Genomic DNA, 26,329 nt, shown 5'->3' with positions numbered 1-26,329 from the left:
ACTTTTTTGACATTTTATAGATCAACACTTTAAATGTTACATGAAAACCTTTCCTCTTCTACCTTTAAAAGGGGAACATGACGTGAATTCCCCTTCTAGACGCTTCTGTAACTAAACCCCAACACATTTATAGATCTGAAAACGGAAACACCCACTGATTCTTCTTCATTAGCCATTGATTAAAGCATCATCACGAGGTCTGAACAAAAACAGAGCCGCAAACATCTCCAGAAGTTGCTGAGACTTTTATTTCAGTATGTCGTATGATGTATCGTAGTCGACCTTATATTGTAGATATAATATATGAAATGTTTATGGATGTATGATGTACTTTCAATTGGCTTTCGTTTCCTTCTTTCCCTCTTAGCAAACAAACGCTAACAATCTGAGCTAGCAAAATAAACATGTCAGTTTAACAACACTGAGCCAGCCAAGACTCGAACCAGCAGCCTTCTTGCTGTGAGGCGACAGTGCTAACCACTGAGCCACCTTGTCACCTGAGTTTAGTTCAAACTATGATGTAATTTCAAAATTCCCTCTGTATCCACCGCAGGACTGTTTCAGCGGTGAGAGATTTAGCATGCAGTTTACAGTGGAGGTTAACCACACGCTGGCTTCACCAACAAACCGCCAGATGTCTGAGCGAGAAACACACAAGCGTCTGCTTCCGCTCTCACTCGTCTTCATGTGTATGGCCATGCGTGGGCTGACCACAGTGAAACCATGTGGCATCACTGTCATTTCATCACGGTTTGCCCATCATTGAGGAACACACAACCACACTGTGACGTAATAAAAATGAGGGGTTTGAGCTTCAGGTTGGCGCTGAGCTTGAGAAACTGAGGTTTTGTGCTGATTTGGCCTTGTATGGTGTGTAATCTTGTGGACCACAGAGAAGTGTGACGTGCAGAACAGGTTGTGAGTCTTTAATTCTTCAGACGGAAGAACAACAAGTGAATGGGCAGATGAGTCAGAGGCGTAGGCTTTCATTCACAGAATTTCCCCTCCATATTGCTGAAATTTGGTGACATTTCTTGATGTTTTCTCGCTACTGTAATCAAAGACTCATTGAACAGGTTGAAGATTTTAAAACACCTGCAATAATAGTAAAGCTGTGGTGAAAAATCGTGAAATCCGTCAATTCTGAGATGCTCAAAACGCTTCAAAATTCATTCTTAATTTCATTCTGAGATTAGTTTTTAACAGTAGATAGCGCTCTAGGCTAGTGTTTATAACAGCAGATGGCGCTCTAGGCTGGTTTTGAACAGCAGATGGCACTCTAGGCTGGTTTTGAACAGCAGATGGTGCTCTAGGCTGATTTTTAACAGTAGATGGCGCTCTAGGCTAGTGTTTATAACAGCAGATGGCGCTCTAGGCTTGTTTTAACAGCAGTGGCGCTCTATGCTGGTTTTGAACAGCAGATGGTGCTCTAGGCTTGTTTTTAACAGCAGATGGCACTCTAGGCTGGTTTTTAACAGTAGATGGCGCTCTAGGCTAGTGTTTATAACAGCCGATGGCACTCTAGGCTTGTTTTTAACAGCAGATGGTGCTCTAGGCTTGTTTTTAACAGCAGATGGCACTCTAGGCTGGTTTTTAACAGTAGATGGCGCTCTAGGCTAGTGTTTATAACAGCCGATGGCACTCTAGGCTTGTTTTTAACAGCAGATGGTGCTCTAGGCTGGTTTTTAACAGTAGATGGCGCTCTAGGCTAGTGTTTATAACAGCAGATGGCACTCTAGGCTGGTTATTATTAAGCAGATGGCGCTCTAGGCTTGTTTTTAACAGCAGATGGCGCTCTAGGCTGGTTTTTAACAGTAGATGGCGCTCTAGGCTAGTGTTTATAACAGCAGATGGCACTCTAGGCTGGTTATTATTAAGCAGATGGCACTCTAGGCTGGTTTTTAACAGCAGATTGCGCTCTAGGCTGGTTTTTAACAGCAGATGGCGCGCTAGGCTGGTTTTTGACAGTAGATGGTGCTCTAGACTAGTGTTTATAACAGCAGATGGAACTATAGGCTAGTTTTTAACAGCAGATGACGCTCTTGGCTGGTTTTGAACAGCAGATGACGCTCTAGGCTTGTTTATAACAGCAGACGATGCTCTAGGCTGGTTTTGAACAGCAGTTGGCGCTCTAGGCTTGTTTTCAAAAGCAGATTACGCTCTAGGCTAGTTTTGAACAGCAAATGGCACTCTAGGCTAATTTTTAACAGCAGATGGCGCTCTGTGCTTGTTTTTAGCAGATAACGCTCTTGGCTTGTTTTTAACAGCAGATGGTGCTCTTGGCTAGTTTTTTACAGCAGACAGTGCTCTAGGCTAGTTTAGAATAGCAGATGGCACTCTAGGACAGGGGTTCTCAAACTTTTCAGCCCGCGAACCCCTAAAATAACAACTCCATTGACTCGCGACCCTCACTATAATCAGCGGTGGTTAAAAGCATAAAATTATTGCACACAATGGTACACACTCACCAGTAGGAATTATATGAACATAAGCAAACAGTCTTACTACCACATACATTTTATAATCATTATTCACTTGTTTAATTTAAGATTAATCTCACTTAGTGAGAATAGTGAGCACAATGTTTATAACACAAGACTATTCTTGGTTTAATTTTAGAGACTTGAAGACACTTGGAGATCATCCTCCTTGTTCAGTTGTGGCCTTTATTTTTATTATATGCGAGTGCCATCAAGGTGTTAAAGTTTAACATTGTCCCATAACATTAATCTGCTGCAGCTAACGCTATTGCTGTGACGTTAATTTAGCATAGTCCCCCCAGGGGTCGCAATCCAATGGAAAAAAATTGAAAGGATGATGGCTTTTTATTTGCATGTTTTTTTATGTAAATATTAAATATTAAGTATAAATTAAATACATTATAAGTTAAAAACTATTTTTATTTTCTGCAGGCTATGGATAAAATATGGTAATTCTAATAGTTTATTAAAATATTTTTGGAAATCGCTAAGCGAATTGTCCCGACCCCCACTTTGAGAACCACTGCTCTAGGCTAAAGTTTTTAACAGCAGATGGCGCTCTAGGCTAGTTTATAACAGCAGACGGTGCTCTAACATAGCGTTTAACAGCAGACATCGGTCTAGGCTAGTTTTTAACAGAAGACAACACTCTAGGCTAGTTTTAACTCTAGGCTAGTTCTACATAATGCAGTGACCCATTCATTTTTTGACTAATGAGAACGTTTTGAACTCAGAAACTTACAGGATGAAACCAGCGTTAAAAGGTCAAGGGAATTTTGATTTCTCACTTCAAGACCGCTTTAAATCACACCAACCCCACCACAAGCTTGTTACAATATTGAAAACAAAGAGTTTGGAGTTTGTCTTGGATGTGTAAAGGAATGCATTTGTGGACTTTGCAAGCTAACCCAAAGTAATTTTTAGAATTTATGTCTGCATAACTGGACTGTATTTATGTCATCCGTCACCACGTCAACAGTTGCTGCTCTATTATTGGTACTGTAAGCTTTAATTGGCTTTAGTATCTTAAAGGCACAGTGTTTCTTTTTTAGCTCAGTTTGACTTTTTCAAGAAGACTTTTGTTCATTATGCACGCACTATTCATTTATTCATTCATTCATTTTCCTTTGGCTTAACCACTAAGCCGCCGTGCTGCTCATGCATGCACTACAACTGCTAAAAAAATGACAGTAAAGACATTCATAACGATGCAAAACTTTTTATAATGCAATTTCAGTCTAATGTTAAAACTTTAATGCATTTTAAAAATATTAATATGCATCAATTAGCATATAAAATCACTTCTGAATAATCATTAACAGTAAAAAATGATAGTAATGATGTTAAAAGTATCATCAAGGAACTAACAATGCAGTTTTCACAAAAGCATGACAGCATTTTACTATGTTGTGTCATATTATTGTAAAAATAAAATATGAATGCATTTTTACTTTTATTTCCTGAGCTCAGCAAATGATTGTGTGTCACGAAGACTGGAGTAATGATGCTGAAAACTCAGCCTTACGTCACAGAAATAAATTGACCTTCAGAAATCAATGCACACTTGCCATTCCAGTCATGGCGTTGCTGATGGCTCTGCTCCTTTATACAGTTGCAGAGTTCATACCAGGCCTTTGTGTGATGACGTTGCACATTGTGGGGGAGTTTCTGTGTGAAAGCAACACAACACAGGCAATACAATGAGATTAGATTGTTAAATTAACACTTCATATTATTAGATGTAGATGTCAGTTTCTAAACTTTGTCCTACTGCCCTGCTGAAAAATCCAGCTTAAACCAGCCTAGGCTGGTTGGCTGGTTTTAGCTGGTCGACCAGGCTGGTTTTAGAGGGGTTTTGGCCATTTTCCAGGCTGGTTTGCAGCCATTTCCAGCCTGGTCTTAACTGGTCTGGCTGGAAAATGACCAGCTAAATCCAGCTAAAACCAGCTTAACCAGCCTGGTTTAAGCTGGGCATAGCTGGTTTTGGCTGGGCTCCCAGCCTGGCTAGGCTGGTCAAGCTGGATTTAGCTGGTCATCTCCCAGCCTGACCAGCTAATACCAGGCTGGAAATGGCTGCAAACCAGCCTGGAAATGGCCAAAACCCCTCTAAAACCAGCTTGGTCGTCCAGCTAAAACCAGCCTAGGCTGCTAAGTTGTTTTTTTCAGTAGGGTGACCTCTGGAACAGACGTGAGGTGTGTGGGATTTCAGTAATGCATACCTTTGTCTTTGGAGGAAACCAGTGGCTTTTATTCAAAAACTGGGAATTTTTCGACCACCACAGTGAGGCGGAGGACATTCTGCTGGCGTAGGATTACACAGCCTGTGGTCACAAGACAGATATAAATATTGATTTCTTTCAGTACACGCCCAAGGTAAAAGCATTACACTCTTTTAGAGTGCAAAAGGATCTAAACGGGCAACATAACCTGCTGCTGTGTGCATCTTATTTCTGTATGCGCAAGTAAGCAGTTTTCTGTGAATCTATAAGAATTTTGCTGTAGGTGAACGAGAAGATTGACTACAACAGCAAAGCAAACATACACATGCCTGCTAAAAAATCCAGCTTAAACCATCCTAGGCTGGTTGGCTGGTTTTAGCTGGTTGACCAGGCTGGTTTTAGAGGGGTTTTGGCCATTTCCAGGCTGGTTTCCAGCCATTTCCAGCCTGGTCTTAGCTGGCTGGAAAATGACCAGCTAAAACCAGCTTGACCAGCCTGGTTTAAGCTGGATATAGCTGGTTCTGGCTGGACTCCCTGCTTGGCTAGGCTGGTCAAGCAGGTTTTAGCTGGTCATTTTCCAGCCTGACCAGCTAAGACCAGGCTGGAAATGGCTGGAAACCAGCCTTGAAGTGGCCAAAACCCCTCTAAAACCAGCCTGGTCGACCAGCTAAAACCAGCCACCCAGCCTAGGCTGGTTTAAGATGGATTTTTCAGCAGGGATACACAATGTTATAAAACTATGTATTAAATGAATATTTCGCCCAAGCATATATCAGCCAAGCATTTTTTTCATATGGGCTGTGTAACTTTTAACTGCATATAAACAAACAACTTCTTTCAGAGCATTTTGATCATACTAAAATTCTGAGGCAGAAATAGCCTAGCTTGTGTTTTGGTTTTACATTAGCAGCACGTGTCGAGGGGTTTTCTGTGCTAGTAGCCTCTCGCGGGAGTCTGAGGGACTTTCCTCAGCAAAGGAAAAAGAAAAGTGAGGAGGAGGTAATCCTTGACCAGCACCTGTAATATTTCCTGATTTCCAGGATACCTTTAATATATTTCAGGAATGATCGCCAGTGCGCATCAAACCCTGACCGCTAAACGGCTTTCACTATGGCGCTTTTAGAAAAGGGGAATCACAAATCACACTTCACTCCACAGTCAGAAGGCAGGGCAGCTCTGGTATTTTCATGAACTTTAACTCTGTCTTTAACGAGTCAGTTCTGTCAGATTCTCAATTATGCCTAAGAAGTCATAAAATAACATTTCCAGCAAATATTCCCTATGTCAGGTGGTTCTCATTATGTTTGATGATTAGGCTGTTTTTCTGCATTTATCTCGACGTGCCACAGAAACACACTTTTAAAAAAGTAGGCTATAAAAACTTACATATAACCTTACAATTCAATGAACAGTAGGCTATATTATGACAAACCACAGGCTGTTTCTGAAAGTGGATTATTGATTAAGAGTGTTATGACCGCCACCATGTGGCGAAAACCTTCTATTGCGCCTTTTAAAAATGTATTCATAAGTTTATAAATGAAGTGTGTTTGTGACAAGTTCTTAATCTTTTTATTATTTTAAATATTTTGCCAGGGTAGGTTTACTTTTACAAGACAGTTTGAGGCAGAAATTAAATTCTTGACTACAGCAATATTCATACTGTAGTGTCATTTTACTGCACTTGTTTTTCCTCAATAATTGTAGTATTTGAGTTATTCATTCATTTTCTTTTCAGCTTAGTCCCTTTATTAATCTGTTGTCGCCACAGTGGAATGAACCGCCAACTTTTCCAGCATATGTTTTATGCAGCAGATGCCCTTCCAGCAACAACACTACACTGGGAAACACCAATACAGTCTTGCATTCACACAGATACACTATGGACAATTTAGCTTATTCAATTCACCTGTACCGCATGTCTTTGGACTGTGAGGGAAACTAGAGCACCCAGAGGAAACCCATGCCAACATGGGGAGAACATGCAAACTCCACACAGAAATGCCAACTGACCCAGCCGGGATTCGAACCAGTGACCTTCTTGCTGTGAGCTGATCGTGCTATCCATTGTGATATCCGTGACGCCCTATTTGATTTATTTAAAGTTATAAAGTTGAGTTGTAAAACTATGTCATGCCAGAGAACCAATCTGAAATGGCCAAATGCATGTATAAAATTAGAGCTTATATATATATATATATATATATATATATATATATATATATATATATATATATATATATATATATATATATATAATATATATATATATATATATATATATATATATATATATATATATATATATATATATATATATAAATATATATATATATATATATATATATATAATATATATATATATATATATATATATATATATATATATATATATATATATATATATATATATATATATATATATATATATATATAATGTAATTTTATGTAAAACATGTTGCATATATGATATATATACATTTTTTTATATATATTAGAAATCCAAACATTTGCCTCTTTGTCATATATGTAATTGTCATATCAGATTTCTATAAGTGAAAAGTGTTAAACACTTTAATTGATTGTTATTGAGATTTTAACCTCGTGACAACTAACCTCTTCACTGCATTATTCAGCAGGTCAAAGCTTACCACCCAAAAACATCATACATGCAATAGATAGTCTGTTAACAATATTTGTAAATTACACAGAATTTTACTGTAATATTACTGTATTTTACTATTGGACAGATATGCGGTATGTGACTGTATTTTAAAGTTGTATTGTGAAAATGGCTGAATATTATATAGTGCAGTTCAACAATACTGAAAATACATATACAGTACAGCAAGATAAATTGTGCTGTAAATGTAAATACAGTATTTTTGCTGTAAAAATTGACAGTAAGTTACTGGTGATCTGCTGCCAGTGAGTTATTGTAGATTCTACAAGAAATTGTTCACAGTGTACTTTTGGATAATATGTACAAAAGTCTGTCTGTCTGCCACTGTACACAGATACAGTTCATTGAACCGAGAGAAAAAGAAACGGCATGTTAAAGTAAGCAGTATATCCTTTATTTAGAGTTGAAACAGAGACGTCGACTCGTCCTCTAAATGCTCTGACGCAGGACTGCAAAATGCTGTGTAAAGAGAAGTCAACACTGACTGAGAAGAGGCTGACTGCTTTTTATTTGACGAATCCATCTGCACTGCCACTAAACGAGCTACTATTTTCATTTTAGATTTATTTTAAATATTTGAATGCACCCGAGAGTATTGTTTTACATAATATAAATAAATAAAATAGTTTATTACCTAACTAAATGTGGTGGTTTTAGTTTATTAAAAACACACTTTACTTTTCTTTTACTGGCCCCTATTTGGTTCCACATCTGTCATCAGAGGTTCTGCGTACTGTATAGTGAAATAGGCCACAAACTTCTTGCTTAGATTTCACTGAAATATAAACCACTACCTCGGACGCTCATGGCTTCAGCTACACAGCTCCGTTCATCACGATTTCACCCAAACCACCTTAGTGGGCACTTCTGCGGTCTCTGGAGATGCGTGGGTCACTCTTTTCCTTGTGTGGGTGAATAAATAGTTAATGAGGGCCTTGTTTACTTGGGAGAATGGACACTGACACAGCAGATGCCACCTGAGATAGTCTGAGATAAGACAAACCAACCACGCACACACACACACGCACACACACACACACACACACACACACACACACACACACACACACACACACACACACACACACACACACACACACACACACACACACACACACACTTGTGTTCCTATATCCCGTTCCAGACTCTCATACAGTAGCTATAATGATGTTTTTCCTGTACAAACCACATATTCACATCTCCTACTCCCAGACCAACCTTTGTAGAACCAATCTGCAGTTTTACATTTTCAAAACAGTTAATTCTGTGTGATTTATAAGCATGATTACCCATGGAGACCTCAATTTTGCGTCTAAAGTTGTCACAAGTCCCCATGAGTCAGTGTGCGTTCAGGTTTAAGTCCCCACAATGATATAAAAACAAGTACACAAAAAACACACATTTGGTTTTCTGGCATATTAGGGACTTTCCATTGATTTCTACGATTACAAGCTATGATTTTAAAGCGAAACCTAGACATTGGCTGAATCTTTACGCTTATTTCCACATTTGCTGACATGTTGTGTAGTTTTTGGTCGGCCACTGAAGCTAAGCAAGGCTCTGCCTGGCCAGTGGATGGGAGACCACGTGGAAAAGCTAGGAAGTGGTGTTAGTGAGGCCAGCAGGGGGCGCCCAGTGTGTCCTAATGCCCCAGTATAGTGACAGGGACTCTATACTGCTCAGTGAGCGCCGTCTTGTTCACTCATGTATCTAAATGGGGACCTCACATTTCTATTGTTTTTCTTTATGCACAAACACGCATCTATAGAGTATCCGATAGACAAAATGATGTTTTTACTGTACAGACTGTATATTTTCCCCTTCTCCCCCAACCCAACCCTCACAGGAAACATTCTACATGTTCTGAATACTTCATTCTGTGTGATTTATAAGCCGTTTTCCTCATGGGAACCAAATAAAAAATGACCCCAGAAGGTCAAAAATGACTACTACTATACATGGTGGAATGAATACTAGGACCACACACACACACACACACACACACACACACACACACACGCGCACACATTTAGTTTGCCTGAGGTCAGTGAAAGTGAAACACATCTCCTCTCCCTCTGGAAGTTTGGATGCCAATTCCTGGCCCTTCAATTATTAACGACAAGTTCATTCATTAAACATCCACCTCTTGCTGAAATCATTAAGCCATCACAAACACAAATATCTCTAATGGAAGTTGAATCTCTGAGGCTTAAAGTTAGTCGGGTAAGACAATAGTTTGCCTTTAGCTCTGCCTCTGGTGAAATCTTGTATAAATGTTGTATAAATGTATTCAACATGTTGCAAATATAGCTGCTGGGCTTGCAGAATAAAAAGAAGAGACAAAAATGTCACATTTATGGTGTAATTTGTAAGTAAGTCATGAAGCAACATATAGTTTTAAAGCATTTGTTAATTTTATCAATGTATAAAAATGTGCTCTGCATGTAGGCTGTGTTTTAATATACAAAACTAACAAAATTTCAATAATTAGCTATAACATCATGAATCCATCTTCCAAAATGTGTTTATCTTATACTCTTATACTTTAAGCTCATTGTCACGATGTAGTTAACCTAAAGGGACAGTATATAAAGTGTATTCGGGTATCTTATTTTTATAAAATTATATTAAATTAATAATTCTCAGATGTTGTTTTCTGAGATCTCACTCACGATACTTCAACATTAAGCAAATAAAAAATAAACTATTATTTTTTATAGACCATTATAACACAGCTCTCTGAAATACTTGATTCTGACTATCTGAGGTATGTTATTTCAAGATAACAACTGCTGCAACTAATAACACAGGATCATCCAGGAACTTTGAGTCTTCTTGACTGTTTTTCAATATATTAATATACATATTTTTATTCAAATCTTTCACGCCATAGTTTTTGACTATTTACACCATATTGTGACTCAATTTGCTGCATTCAGCCATTTTTGTAGTCAGCCTTATGTTTAATCAAAGACTTAAAGTGACCATTAGTGAATATATAGTTATATTTTTATTCAAATCTGCTGTTTTTTACCATCCTGAATAGGGGAATTACCAACCTACGTCACACATGACGTCACACAGGTTAAACTGCGCATAGCGGTTGCAATAAAAGACAGGTTGGAGGAGCAAACATGCCGTGTTGTGCGGTAGGATGTCGAATTTGAAAATAGAGAACTTAAATTTTACTGTACACCACACTGCTTTTAATGCCAACTACAGATGTCTTTGGCTAACAGCCATCGTAAGAGCTGAATGGAGTGAAGACCTTATTAAAAATGCTGGACTCTTCAGTTCTCATTTAATACCTGGTAGGTCAGCCTGATCTCACGAGGAAATGTAAGTATTTTACGTTTTGTCAGTTTAGTGGCCAACTCGTACGAATTCAGTCATACGAAAATGTAAGATTTTAATAGGAGGCGTGGCACCCAACTCCATCCCTAACCCCAACCGTCATTGTGTGATAAGCAAATTGTACTAAATTGTACAAATTAGATTGTACGAATTCATATGAATTAGCCACTGAACCAAAAAGTTACGAATTGCCGTGAGATTGCGTTGGGTAAGTTATTTTTTTAAGTATAAAAAGTCTATATTAAAGAAAAACTTTTCTGTTCATAAATGTAAGTAAGAAAGTAATAAAAATATATAATTTTAATGTTGTCTCCACATTCCCTCCAATATTTTAGCAGTCTATGAGTTTCAAGTATTCATTCATCCATTAAACTATGTAAACGTAATGTATTTCGGACACCGTGACAATCAGCTTCTCCTCCGTGGTGTACGACAACACTGAAAATACTGTGCGGCTGCCACAAGGGGGCATATTCCAACAGTCGTGTCCAAATGTCGTGTGCAGTGGAAAGGCGGCTTTAGCTGCGCCCCTGATTCATCTATACTGCTGCATTCGACCTTTGTAATTAGCTTTATGTTTCATAAACAAGCTAAAATGACAGCTAGTACTACTGTATACGCTGCATTCAACCGTTTTTTAGTCAGATTTATGTTTAATTAAACGAGTTAAAGTGTCCATTATTAGTGAATAAATAAACATATTTTTATTCAAATCTTTTATGCCACTTATTTTGATTATTTTGGCGCCATCCTGTGACTCAATACAGCTGGATTCAGCTGTTTTCGTAATTAGCTTCATGCCTAATCAACGAGTTAAAATGATCATTAGTGAATTCATACATATTCACGCCACTGTTTTTGACTAGGCTATTCGGTGCTATCTTATTAGCCTACTGTATGCTGCATTCAGTCGTTTTTGTAGTCAGCTTATGTTTAGTCAGAGATATAGTGGCTATTAGTGAATATATTTATGATATGGCCTTCATATTTTTATTCAAATGTTCCGTTGTTTTTGAATATTTGGCGCCATCTTGTGACTGAATACTGTATGGCGTATTCAGCCGTTCTTAGCTTTAGGTTTAATCAGAGAGTGTTAACAAATGATTACAGCTCACATCAGTGTTTTATGTATAAATGTTTTACTCTTGAGGCAAGAAGTCATGTAATAAGCGGGATAATGTACATCTAGATGGTTGTTTTCGCAGAGTAAATCCCTTCAGTCTTACAGCAGCTACTGATATTCCTGTCGAGAACAACCGCCAAGATGTATTAAATATGGCTCTCCAATCTATCACGAAAAATTCAATAAACACTTGCTTTTGCCTCTTTCAGATGCTTTTATTTAGTAGATTATTAAAATGTCAGCGCTGTTTATAATCACACGTTGTGGTTTTTAAGACAGGCAATTCCACAGCAGTGCTAAAGTAAGCAGAAAAGAGCGGTAAGTGCGACTCTAATCTCTCGGCTGAGGGTTAATCGTGTCTAATGTCCTATTGATAAACAAATAGCGACGGCTGGCGATAAAAGTGAGTTAAAGCGTGTGGTGGAGGGCTTTCATAGCTCAGACTTTCTCCCCAGAGAGCAGAATCGATTGGAGAATAATTTGAGTGTTTGGCTGCTGTTGCTGTCAGTGCTTGAGCTTTATGACTGCGGCGTCTCTTCACATAACAGCACAGTTAGACCAGCTGAAGTACACAGAGAGAGTGAGTTAAACATATAATTGATTTATGTAATATGCCAACATTATAAATTATGTATATGCAGGGTGGCTCAGTGGTTTGTATTGTCGCCTCACAGCAAGAAGGTCGCTGGTTCGAGTCCCGGCTGGGCCAGTTGGCATTTCTGTGTGGAGTTTGCATTGAGGTAAAGTTGGTTTTATATTTGCACATTTTTTTTTTTATACTGACAACTTGTCTTTGTTTTGTAATTTTAATAATGGGACTGAAATAGCATGCAAGTATGACTTCTAAACAACATTAACACATTTAACTGACTGTGAATGTTGTGCTTTGATAGGCATTGGCTGCTAATATGATTTCCCTACTTAAAATTAAAATAATACTTTTCTGAAATTATATAATTAAGGAGAAAGTCTGAATGTGTGAATATAAAACCAACTTTACCTTAATTGTGTTGACGTGGATTTCCTCCGGGTGCTCCAGTCCCCCCACAGTCCAAACCAATGCACTATAGGTGAATTGGATGAAGTAAATAGGCTGTATACTGTATGTGTGTAAATAAGAGAGTATGGGTATTTCCCAGTGTTGGGGATTGGCTGGAAGGGCATCGGCTGTGTAAAATATATGCTGGAATAGTTGGTGGTTCATTCCACTGTGGCAACCCCTTATAAATGAAGGGACTAACCCGAAGGAAATTGAATGAATTAAATACCTCCATGCATTCACTGGGGTGGCAGCTGTATACATGCATACATACAGTGGGGTGAAAAGTGTTTGCCGCCTTTTTATTTGGAAAAAAAACATGAAGGAGTTAAGTTAACTTATTAATTTCTACAAATTTAAGTCGATTGAACATTAAAAAATTAAGTTCTATATTAAGTTCTATATATAATTTTTATTATTATTTATGAATATTATTTGCAATATTTAGCTTGAATTTAAATAAATTATCTTTCTATTTCTAAAGATGTTCGGTGACTAAAATATTATTTTAATAAATATATTTGTTAAATACCTACACTAAAAAAAGTGTTGCATGCAGAACTGTTGTAAACAATTTATTTGTGTTGAATTTAAACAAACAAATGAAGTTTAATAATGTTTAACTTAATTTGTTTGTTTAAATTCAGCCCAAATAAATTGTTTACAACCACTTAACCATAAAAAATTAGTAAATCCAAAGAATCATCTTTGAATAATTTTTTTCAGTGTATGTTTTGTTCAAATGCACCAAAATATATGACCTATATTTACTGAAATATGGATAAAAATATTGATTTTCAAAATGGGGTGTATTCATTTATGAGCCAAGTGTGTATATATTATTATTATTAGTATTCATTCATTTTCTTTTCAGCTTAGTCCCTTTATTAATCTGGGAACATCACAGTGGAATGAACCGCCAACTTATCCAGCATGCCTTTTTTTGCCCCTCCAGCTTCATCACTGGGACACATCCATACACACTCATTCACACTCATACACTAAGGACAATTTAGCTTACCCAATTCACCTACCACATGTCTTTGGACTGTGGGGGCAAACGGAGCACACGGAGGAACACAGAAATGCTGACTGACCCAGCCGAGGCTCGAACCAGCGACCATCTTGCTGTGAGGCGATTGTTCTACGCACTGTGCCACAATGACGCCCTATTATTATTATTATTATTATTATTATTATTATTATTATTAATCTTCATGCCACTTTCATGTGACGGTGAGTTTAATCAATACATAAAAAGTGCAGTACTTGTAGGCTCTATGCAGCAAGTTAGTATTTCATTCTGTCCTGAAGTCATCATCCATTAATCTCTGGAGCTTCGCCATCAATCCACACATTTAACTACCCTGTCGCTAATTAATTACAGCTATAAACGGCTCATTTGAAGTGTGTCAGGTCTGTTATTGAGTCTCAGTGTCTCGTAGAGACGCTCAGCAGGACCTCCAGGCCCGTTTCAGCACCGCAATTACACTTCATTATGCAGAGCTGAGAAACACAGATTCACCCCTGGACACGCACACAACTCATTCCATCTGTCATCTCAATGCAGATCCGAGCTGTCATGGCAGCAAAGACTATAACATTTACAGTCTGTATTTCAGCAGGATCACAGAGATGTGTTTACGGCATATGCATCACTTTTATTTATCAGTGGTTGTTTTGGTAACTTTTTAGTTAAGGTCACATTACATGCTATTAACTACTGGCTTGTTACCTGCCTACTATTAAGATATTAACATTTCATTCAAGTATGATCTTATTCTGCATCTCTAATCTTACCCAAAAACATTCCACCTTACTAACTAATAATAAACGGCTAATTAGTAGAATATTAAGCTATTAGGGTTAGTTGATGGGATTTTAATACTGTGAATTGTGACCTGAACAACTTATGTTTAGTGTCACCCATGTTTTTAGGCTTTCTCAAAAATGGTCTCTATTACACTATTATTTATGCTTTAGGTTGGGATGTAAATACGTTGCCCTTAGGATGTGGACTGCATTAGGAAGGATGTTGTTAGCTTTTCCTTTCTAAATAGTTCAGCATTAAAGATTTCATTTCATATTTGGATGATTTTTTTTAACATAAAAAAATCTAAAAGATAATTTTTTCATTCCAATGACCAATTTATTTATTTATTTATTTATTTATTTATGCAGTCACTTTTTGTACTTCTGAATTGCATCTTTGTCTTTTTTTGTCTTTATTTATTTATGGAATTTATGAACTTCTTTATTTTTGTACTTGTGCAATTATATGCACTGTGCATTTTTTTTTTGCATTTATTTATTGATGCCTTTATTTATTTTTTATATTTATATTTTAGCAATCTATATTTATGCATTATCTATTTAGTTTTTGTGCTTTCGTGACACTCAAAAAATAGTTTTTGCTGCTTTTTCAAACTTACTTGCATAAAATGAGCTGAAACAACAATTCTTGAGATTTTTGAGGGAAAACTTAATTATTTTATGTTCAATCCACTTAAGTTTGTTAAGGTAACTTAATCGATTTGTTTTAGGACAACATGAATGCATTGTGTGGAACTTTGCGTTTTGTTTTACAGTGAAATATATAAACTTAATTTTGCACTTTGGCATTTATTTTCTGGAAAATTCAGTTTGTTTATTTATTTTTTTTACATTTGTAGCTTAATTAATTTTTTAAAAAAATTGCGTTGGAAATTGTATTTTTATTTTATTTATGATTTGATTATTTTATTTATTGTTGCTGTTTGTTTAAACTATTTATTTAAAATGAGCCGACACAACACAAGATTTTGGGGGTAAAATAACTTAATTATTTTATGTTCAATCCACTTAAGTTTTTTAAGTTCACTTAATCGATTTACGTTGGGACAGCATGAATGAACTGTGGAACCTTACATTGAAACCTTGGAACCTTATTTTACAGTGAAGTATATAAACTTATTTTTGCACTTTTGCAATTTTTTTCTAGAAAATTTTGTTTAATGTTAATTTTTTAAATATTTAAGCTTAAATTTGAAAAAAAAATCATTAGAAATTGTATTTTTATTTATGATTTTAAAATTTTTATTGATGATTTTATTTATTATTTTTGCTGCTTGTTCAAGTGTACTTATTTAAAATGCAACATAGGCTCATTCTGAAAACGTAGCCCTGTATACATTTCTGGAGATTGTGAATTATGTAGCTAGAGGTACATATGACTGCATTTCATCTTTAAAACAAACGCCACACTTTTTCTTTTCGAGCTTACCAGCTGACCGCTTACCTCTGTATGGACAGCTTTCCCACTGTTACCAGTTTGTCTGGTGGCTTGCAGTGTATGTCAACAGACTTGAGAGTTGATCACGACGACAGGGTTTAAGTCTGGCGAAGAACGGTTCCAGAAAGCAGGTAAGACAAAAACAGAAGCCATAACATAAAATAAACAAGTAAATATCAGGATGAGAATGTGGTCAAATCTGAAAACATGGTAAAAATCAGGTGAGGGCTTTTCTTTTTCTGGATTGCTTTTTAAAACTGTTGGTTGGGTTTAGGGAAGTGGATGGGCGAATAAGTCAATCTGTGCTTTTGAAAACACTATTGGTTGGGTTTAGGGAAGTGGATGGGCAAGTCAATCTGTGCTTTTGAAAACACTATTGGTTGGGTTTAGGGAAGGAGGAGGGTGGGTCAGTCGATTGGTCAGTCGACAGCGACCTCTGGTGGATCTATGTGAGAACAGCAGGCAGGAATGGCTTTCGCCAGAGAAATTTGAGATCTAAAAAAGTGTACACAGCGGCCTCTGGTGGATTTGCGAAAACAAAAACTAAAAAAAATGTACCTCCTGGGACATATTTGATGCTCTCCAGAAATGTTAATAGCAGTACATTTTCAGAATGAGCCTGGGTTGTTAAAATGAACTGAATCAACACAATCCTTGAGGTTTTTTGGGGACACATTAATTATTTTATGTTCAATGCATTTAAATTTGTAAAAACAATTAAATTAAAGTAATCAACTTGTCTTGGGACAACTTGCAGGAATTGTGTGGAACCCAGCATTTTTACAGTGTAATATTACACATTTATAGTAATGTACAACTCAACTACATCACAATTATCCATGAGTGGAAGGCTTTTGTCAAGTTTAATCATTTAATCTGAAATGTTTGGGAGAACACATTCGGTCATCTCTCATCCGTGACCTTAAATCCTTTTATAGGCCCCAGAGACCTAATCAAGCCTAAATCTCGTCTTGGATGTGGGTAGCAGTGACGGTTTAGCAAAGTGCCGCAGTGAATCAAACGTCCGCTATAAGGGCCGACAGATCAAGTCCAGCTCCCTGGACTCCAACTGTGCAAATTAAGACATCATTTTCTCCAAAAGACCACCGATGTTGTGCTGAAATCAATAAAGCAGCTATCAGAACAGATGCCATTGATTTAATCTGCTCCTAAACTAAACCTCTGAGCTGGACTTTCTAGATCTAAACGTCGAACACTGCATGTTACTAAATTGGAGTTATAATAGAGTTTTGAGTATATTGTACTCCATCTCATTAATTTATTTTTATAACAAGCTATTCTATATATGTTTTATATATATATATATATATATATATATATATATATATATATATATATATATATATATATATATATATATATATATATATATATTTTTTTAATATATATTTATGCATTTATTTTTGCTCTTTATTTTTGCTTGCAGTAGATTTCTAGCTAAATTATCTAACTAGCTAAGTTATTTCTCAAATGAATATGATGCCCTTATTAATTTTGTATTTTTTTGTGTAGAGAGAAATGCATTCAAAAAGGCATAAATACACCACTGCAAGGATAAGTGCTTAATAATAATCATATTCACTCACCGGCCACTTTATTAGGTACTTTTATTAGGTTTATTACTGTCCAGCTGCTCGTTAAAGCAAATTCAGTCAGCTAATCACATGGCAGCAACTCAATGCATTTAGGCATGTAGACATGGTCAAGACGATCTCCTGCAGTTCAAACTGAGATGGATGATTGGAGAAACGTTGCCTGTTCTGATTAGTCTCATTTTCTGCTGCCATATTTGGATGGTAGTGTCAGAATTTGGTGTCAACATTATGAAAAGCATGGATCCATCCTACCTTTTATTAATGGTTCTGGTAGTTTAATGGTGTGGGGGAGATTTTCTTGGAACACTTTGTGCCCCTGAGCATCGTGTCAACACCACAGCCTACTGAGTATTGTTGCTGACCATGTCCATCCCTTTATGACCACAGTGTCTCCATCTTCTGATGGCTTCTTCCAGCAGGATAACGCACCATGTTATAAAGCGCGAATCATCTCAGACTGGTTTCTTGAACATGACAATGAGTTCACTGTACTCAAATGGCCTCCACAGTCAGCAGATCTCAATCCAATAGAGCACCTTTGGGATGTGGTGGAACGGGAGATTAGCATCATGGATGTGCAGCCGACAAATCTGCAGCATTTGCGTGATGCTATCATGTCAATATGGAGCAAAATCTCTGAGGAATATTTCTAGTACCTTGTTGAGTCAATGCCACGGAGGATCAAGGCTGTTTTAAAGGCAACCCCAGTACTTGTAAGGTGTACCTAATAAAGTGGCTGGTGAGTGTATGCATTGATGCGTTTGTTTTAGTTTTTTTATTGATTGACGTATTTGTAATACAATTCTAGCTAATTTATCAAATTTTTATTTTTACAAAACAATATGTAGTACACTTTAGTTTCATCGACCATTTATTGACTCATTTCTGACTTTTAAAGAACGATTTTGGTTTGGCTGTGACAAAATACGATAAAGTTCTTCAATAATGAATGAAAAACGAATCGTTTTCTCTCACACTATATTCATTTTTTTAAAGACTAAACCTGTTTTAAACTGCCGTGCTCTGTCCTATTTTTACGTTTGTCAGGACAGGGATCCGACCACTAAATAAAGCTGCCCCAAATAAAGCATACAGTGTGTTCCCATAATGCATCTGTTTCATTGAAAAAATGTAAGCACGAATGTCCTCTTGAATCAACCCCACTTGCTTCAGGCTTCTTGCTTCATCTGATCATTAAATAACAAACTTTCTTTGAAACAAAAGTCATGCTAAAAATACTGTCGGAATCTCTGATGATCCGTAATATTGCTTAAAGGACATATATACATATTAAATGTATTAAATGTACTATTTACAACTCTTTGGTTATCAATGAACTAGTATGATGAAGTATAATAACTGTGGTATGCCTTAGCTTTTACTACAGTAAACTGTGGTGTAGAAAACTACATTAATTGGTTTATATTGCTATAGTTATAGAATGACCACAACAGAATAACATAATTACTATAGTAGGGGTCAAAAGCTCTATAGTGTTTACTGTAAATTACCATAGTAGGTTTTCATGAGGTATTTGGGAAAAAGTAGATTTCTGCCTGGAAATTTGGATGTTTGTGGCAGATTTTGATATAAATAACATTAAATCATGCATTCATCATTTGTTATATAAATGGTTCAGGTTGTTGGTGGCTATTACTGTGATTTATTTATTTTTTTCCTAGAAAACATTTTGTACCAATTGAGCATCATTTAAACACCAGAATCTAAGTTGTATTTCTGACCATCTCCATTAATCTCTCAGGAATATCTTAAAGGAATTTAAGGGGACCTGTTGTGCAAAAATCAAAACATTAGGGGTTTAAATTATTTCAGATTATCAATAATGTAGACAACGCCCCCTAGTGGATTTTTCATCTGAAACGTGCAACAAAACGTACCCTAAGTAACGTATTTCAGATTCACAAAAATGTAGACAGCGCCCTCTAATGGATTTATCATCTGAAACATACAACACAATATCCCAAGTAACGTATTTCAGATTCACAATAATGTAGACAGCGCCCTCTTGTGCATTTATCATGTGAAGCATACAACACAATGTATCCCAAGTAACGTATTTCAGATTATCAATAATGTAGACAGCGTCCTCTAGTGCATTTATCATCTGAAACGTGCAACAAAACGTACACTAAGTAACGTATTTCAGATTCCCAATAATGTATACAGTGCCCTCTAGTGGATTTATCATCTGAAGCATACAACACAACGCATCCCAAGTAACGTATTTCATATTCACAATAATGTAGACAGCGCCCTCTAGTGGATTTATCATCTGAAGCATACAACGCAACGCATCCCAAGTAATGTATTTCAGATTCACAATAATGTAGACAGCGCCCTCTAGTGGATTTGTTATCTGAAACATTAAGTGAGACGTACCCCAAGTAACGTATTTCATATTCACAATAATGTAGACAGCGCCCTCTAGTGGATTTATCATCTGAAACGTGCAACAAAACGTACCCTAAGTAACGTATTTCAGATTCACAATAATGTAGACAGCGCCCTCTAGTGGATTTATCATCTGAAGCATACAACACAACGCATCCCAAGTAATGTATTTCAGATTCACAATAATGTAGACAGCGGCCTCTAGTGCATTTATCATCTGAAACATGCAACTAAAGGTACCTGAAGCAACGTATTTTACATTTTGCAGATATGTAGGTGGAAAACTGTACAGTATTTCCAATGAGCCCGTGTTGACTTTTAGAAAGCTTATCCTGAACCTCTGAGGATGCTCTCTGTCAGCAGGTTTTGAGTGGGTTGCATTGACGTATTTTCTGCTCTGGACCACAGGCATCATCGTGGACAGCTCTTGAGTTTTTGCGGTGTCTCATCAGATGGCCTGGTGTTGTCCTTCGGAATGGGATTGTGGAGTGAGAAACACGCACAACATCATCTCCTGCTCAGCACTTCTGCTGCTTACGTGACAGCGATCATGTTTTGACCATGTCAGGTTGTGTTTAGTGCTTGGCTCAGTTATATGAGAGGAACTGGATCAAGCGGGACACTTTAGAAAAACAAGGTCATTCAGTGCCTGCACTCATTCGTACAGTGGCTGAGAGAGCTTAAATGCACTGGAAATAAAATAAATAAATAAATAAATAAATAAACAGGGAGCTAATAATTTTGACTTTAACTATATATATATATATATATATATATATATATATATATATATATATATATATATATATATATATATATATATATATATATAGTCATAGTTTTTTTTCTGTAAAAGGTTAAATTTCCAAACACACCCAATTGCAGTAACAGATGCAAGCAGTCACCGGCCGACTACCTTCACATGTTTTGGTCATGTTTAAAATTAACAACCTATTGGTCTAATATTTTGTCAATTCTTTCTCAAGCTCTTAATATAATCATCACTCCAGAACGTCTTGACTGCCCTTTTTGGTTATCTTCCAACCCCAACTACACGAACATCACGCCGCCACCTTGCTCGCCACGCGCAATTCTCCTTAAATGGAAACATGTGTCCCCTCCATCATCAGAACACTGGGTTAAAAAGGTTCATAATTGCATCTATCTTGAGAAACTGAGACGTTGTTTTAAAGGATCACTGAACTCCTTTAAGAAAACATGGAGTCCCATACTGTCAGTCATTGAGAACCTTAACATTTCAGGAACTGCTGACTACAATTTCGAAAGGGAGAAAGAGAGACGTCTAGTTTTTATTTGACATTTTCATCCTCTGTATTTACCCATGTATTTATTTATTTATTTTATTTAGAATTTTTTCAGTCGGCTTATTATTTATTTATCAGTGTCTTGTTTCACCGTTACATACTTATTGAAGGCCTCAGAAAATAGGGAGGGGTGGGAGATGGGAGGGATGGTGCCAGGGCCGGAGTGGGACTCCTTTTCAGCCCTGGAGTTTTAAGCCGGCCCACCTCAGTTCACGACTGGACTGACTATATTAAAATAATGACATTTTCAATTCGGTTTCTAATGACACTATCACAGATTTTTCAAGAAAACAGCTGCTTTAGAACTTTAAATGTTCAACAACCCTAACAGTATTATATGTCTCAACAATAAAAATGTCAAAAATATATAGATATATAGTAATAATAATTACTCAGGTGAGGTTCAAACACGGGTCGAAGCATTGTAACGCAATGTGCTGACCACTGGACCACAATGGCGCTGATACGTCTGGAAGAAAAAATAAATATTGCAGTGATATCTGCAAGGCTGCTCACAGGGCTGCGAGACTAAAAAGAGCGGAGCTGCGGCAAAATAATGAATAAAAAGAGAGAGGCTATGGTTAAAAAAATAAGTAAACGAAAAGAGTGTGACTGCTGAGAGTGCAAGCAGCTAGGGCGACTGGCCCTCATGGCCAAAAAAACGGACCGGCCCACTGGGAATTCTCCCGGTCCTCCTGATTAGCCAGTCCGTGCCTGGATGGTGCATAGAAGGGGGTAGAAAAGTGTAAGTTTGATTTAAGAGTTCTACAGTTTTCTTGTTTTTATTGCTATGTATTTCATGTCATCTCTTTGCTGATAGGACTTCTATTTTTCATATACATTTGTAAGTTTGTATTATATCTGAAAAAATGCAATAGAAATATTAGGGAAAAAAATCTGAATTTAAATAGATTTAAAAGATATATAGACTTATATTTGCCAAGCCCTGTGTGAACAAAAATGGAAGTATTTTAGAGCATGACTGAGATGTGAAACTAACTGTTATGTTTATTACAGTATTTCCATTTTTATGAAAATCTCCTCTACTGTGCTGAGAGCGGTTAGACCCTCATGAAGGACGTTTTGAGAGTAATTCTCTGCTTCAGACTGAATGAAGCTCAGCGAGGTGTCAGAATCTGAGGCTTCATCGGTGTGAACTGTGCGGACGTGTGTGTGACAGCCTGTCAGAGCTCTGTCTTACACTGATATTTCACTGCCAGAGCATTTCTGGAAAGAGCAAAAAGTGTGGTGAGACAAAATCATCTCCTCGGCGCTTGTGTGTGTGTGTGTGTGTGTCAGGTCAGCTTTATTTCTGTAGTTCTTTATACAATATACTGTTTCACATTTGTCTCTAAAAAGATTTTACATTCATTATAAGCTGTCCCTGGAGTCTCACGGGAATTAGTCTCATGCTCTCCATTCCTCCATGACCACCCCATCAGCTGCTCAGGATACAGCATGGTGCGGGATTATGGAAACCTTGGGATCATCTCGTTGCTGGTCTTGGATCGCATCAGTGGCACTGCATAATCTCTGGGGACCTCGGGATGAGTATCCCCAGGTGGAAATAGAGAATAAAGAGTATAATTAGCATAGCTGCTGTTCATAGTGTATATAAACGAGATGCAAAAACCTGCGTGCATCATACCGCTAAGTGATGCACTGAGTGTACAGATAGGTCTTTAATCTAGTTTTGAATTGAGAGAGTGTGTTTGAGCCTCGGACATTATCAGGAAGGCTATTCCAGAGTTTAGGAGCCATAAACGAGAATGCTCGACCTCCTTTACTCGACTTTGCTATTCTAGGGACTACCAAAAGCCCAGAGTTTTGAGATTTTAAAGAGCGAGTTGGATTGTAGCAAGACAGAAGGTTGGTTAGGTAAACAGGAGCTAGATTATTTAAAGCTTCATAGGTAAGAAGCAATATTTAAAATCCAATACGAAACTTAAAAGGCAGCCAGTGTAAGGAGGATAACATTGGGGTGACGTGATCATATTTTCTAGACCTGGTAAGAACTCTGGCAGCTGCATTTTGTACTAGCTGAACTTTGTTAATAGAGGATGCTGGGCAACCAGCAAACAGAGCTTTACAGTAATCCAGCCTAGAGCTCATAAAAGCATGGACTAGCTTTTCTGCATCTGAGATGGATAACATACTTCGTAACAGGCCCGTGCACAGACTCTCAGAGGGACAGGTGCTCAACGCGATGGGTGAAGGCAAAGGGGGGGTGATCACAAAGTGAAGAGTGGGGGGAGGAGGGTTGGCTCTGAGCCTGCTGAGAGGGGCACCTCAGCCAATGTGGGCTGTGGCTCTAGCCACCGGGCCACTCCCCTGTGCACGGCCCTGCTTCATAACTTAACAATATTTCTCAGATGAAAGAAGGCAGTTTTTGTGACATAGGATCTATGATTTTCAAATGTTAAATTGCTGTCTAATATGACACCCCGATCTTTTATAGGAGAGCCAATGCTAACTTTGTATCCCTCTATTTGCAGTTCGAGATTTGAAGCATCAGATTTGTTATTTTCATTACTTAATATCTGTTGTTATTTAGTATATTATTAAAGGAGGAATATCAGATTTCAAAAGAGATAAATTGTTGGTGCGTGCCTCGCTGTAGCATCTGCGACCAAGACTCTTCGTGATAATCAAGAGCCACGATATCTGGGCTAATGTCAGCAAACTAGCAAGAAGAAGAAGGAACACATTCACCAGGAGTAATTGTGGATGCAAGAGAAAGCTGTCTGAAAGAAATGTCCAGGTGTTAACCCAGATTGTACCCAAAAAACAAAACCACAGCTGCCCAACTCACTGCAGAATTGACCACAGGGTCAACATTCGAGACCGAGCTGTTATAGCCAAACCTTTGGTCACTCATGCCAATGCCAAACGTCAGTTTTAATGGTGCCAGCAGCCGAAATATTGTGCTGTGAACAATGTGAAACATGTATTGTTCTCTGATGAGTTCACCTTCACTGTCTTTCCCACATCTGGGAGAGTTACAGTGTGGAGAAGCCCCAAAGAAGGATACCACCCAGACTAAGAGTGAAGCATATGGGGTGGATCAGTGATGGTTTGGGCTATAATATTGAAGCATTCCCTAGACCCAATACTTATGCTAGATGTGTGTCATTGCGAAGGACTAATTCATTCTGGAGGACCACGTTTACCCATTGAATTTCTATAGTATTTGTTTTTCCAACTATGGAAGTCAATGGTTACAGGTTACAAAATAGCTTAACAAAGGAAACCCTATAAGGTAAACCTCTTGAGGGTGAGTAAACAGCGAGTGCATGTTCATTTTTGGGTGAACTACCCCTTAAAATGAACTGAAGTGACTCCTCTGCGACTTTGACACCTCTGTAGGACACTGAGGAAGATGATGTAGAGGTTGATTGATTGGTTTGCAGGTTGACTCATTGATCTCTGCAGTGTCTCTGTCACCTTCATCAGTGTCTCTCCTGGTTTTTTTTCTCCAGGTCATCAAACGCAGAGCTTTCAGTAACAGGACACTTGTTCTCCTTCACGTTCACTCAGACCTGCAGATCAATGCAGATGGAGACGCCATCACTTTCTCCAAAACCTTCACACAACCGATCATTCCTGCTTTCTCAGTTCACTGTAAGAAGTGAAACGACACTGTAGAAAGTGATTAGTTACTTAAAGCGAGTAAACCAATTGCCTTAAAAGCAACACATTGACTTTATAAAAATAATTACAGGGTTCTGACGGGTGCTGGAAATCCTGGAAAATGCTTGATTTTTAATATAGTGTTTTCAAGGTTAGAAAAGTGCTTGGATTTTGGATAAAGTGCTTGAACCTGCTTGAATTTGAATTTACAGGGCTCGAAATTGTGACTGTTTTGGTTGCATATGTGCATGATTTTATCTATGTGACCTCAAAATATATATGGGAGCATATGTACGAGTGCATAAATTGTTGAGGCTGATTTATACTTCTGCGTCAAACACCGGCGTATGCTACGGCGCTGACGCATAGCCCTTCGCTGTGGCCATCGCCGTCACTGACGTGCACCTCTCAAAAATTGTAACTACACGTCGCAACAACGCGTAGCGCAAGCTCTGTGATTGGTCGGCTTGGTAGCGCTGACGAGTCTGGGCGGGACCGAAAGCCGCGCGAATGGCGCGAGCGATTGTTTACAAGTGTGGAGTCCCGTGAAGGAGCTCCGGATGGAAAGTTTTGTTCTGTGTTTACCTCATGGTTAAAGTTGTTGCACGTCCACCGGTTCCTGCCTCAAAATGAGCGAGTTTGAGCCACTTGTACATCCAGGAAGTGTTCAGAATAGCAAAACAGAAGCGAAGAAACTTAACACAGAGGAACATTTACACCTCACTGCCCACTAGCGTTTCGGAAGTGTTAATGCAGACCAACGGAGACAGCGCGCAGAAGTATAAATGCACGTGAGTTGCGCCGGTCACTTGACGCAGAAGTATAAACCAGGCTTTGTCGTGCAATCAGTTTTCATTGCAAAATGTTCACCGCATGCACTTATTTATGGAGCTAATAATAAGCCAAAACAATCTGTATTTGAATTGTGTTCAATTGAATTATTAACAATTGTAAGTTAATAATACTGATTATGTCCTATTAGAAATTTTTTGAATTTGTATTTCTTAACTTGATTATTAAACATCTGAAATTTTAAGACAACTAAATTTATTACGTCAGATTTTTATAGACATATTTTTAAACTTCAGATTTTTTTTAGTTCTGAATTTAAAGACTGCAGTTATTGGTTTTTAAGAATCCAAATTAATACAATTCAAATTCAGATTGTTTTGGCACC

The 26,329-nt window shown here is 37.6% G+C and overlaps 1 long non-coding RNA gene across 1 annotated transcript; it reads right to left on the bottom strand.

Moving 5' to 3' along the window:
* Nucleotides 1-227: 227 nt before the first annotated feature.
* On the bottom strand, nucleotides 228-4,801 carry LOC141378976 (uncharacterized). Its single transcript, XR_015516355.2, has 3 exons — nucleotides 4,700-4,801; nucleotides 3,932-4,148; nucleotides 228-1,095 (listed from the first exon to the last, which is right to left on the bottom strand). It is a non-coding gene; the product is annotated as an uncharacterized LOC141378976 (long non-coding RNA).
* Nucleotides 4,802-26,329: the final 21,528 nt, after the last annotated feature.

The sequence above is a fragment of the Danio rerio genome, chromosome 19 (assembly GCF_052040795.2).
Source record: "Danio rerio strain M-AB ecotype USA chromosome 19, GRCz13ab, whole genome shotgun sequence".
Lineage (NCBI taxonomy): Eukaryota > Metazoa > Chordata > Actinopteri > Cypriniformes > Danionidae > Danio > Danio rerio.
This window is presented reverse-complemented; position numbering and strand designations above follow the sequence as displayed.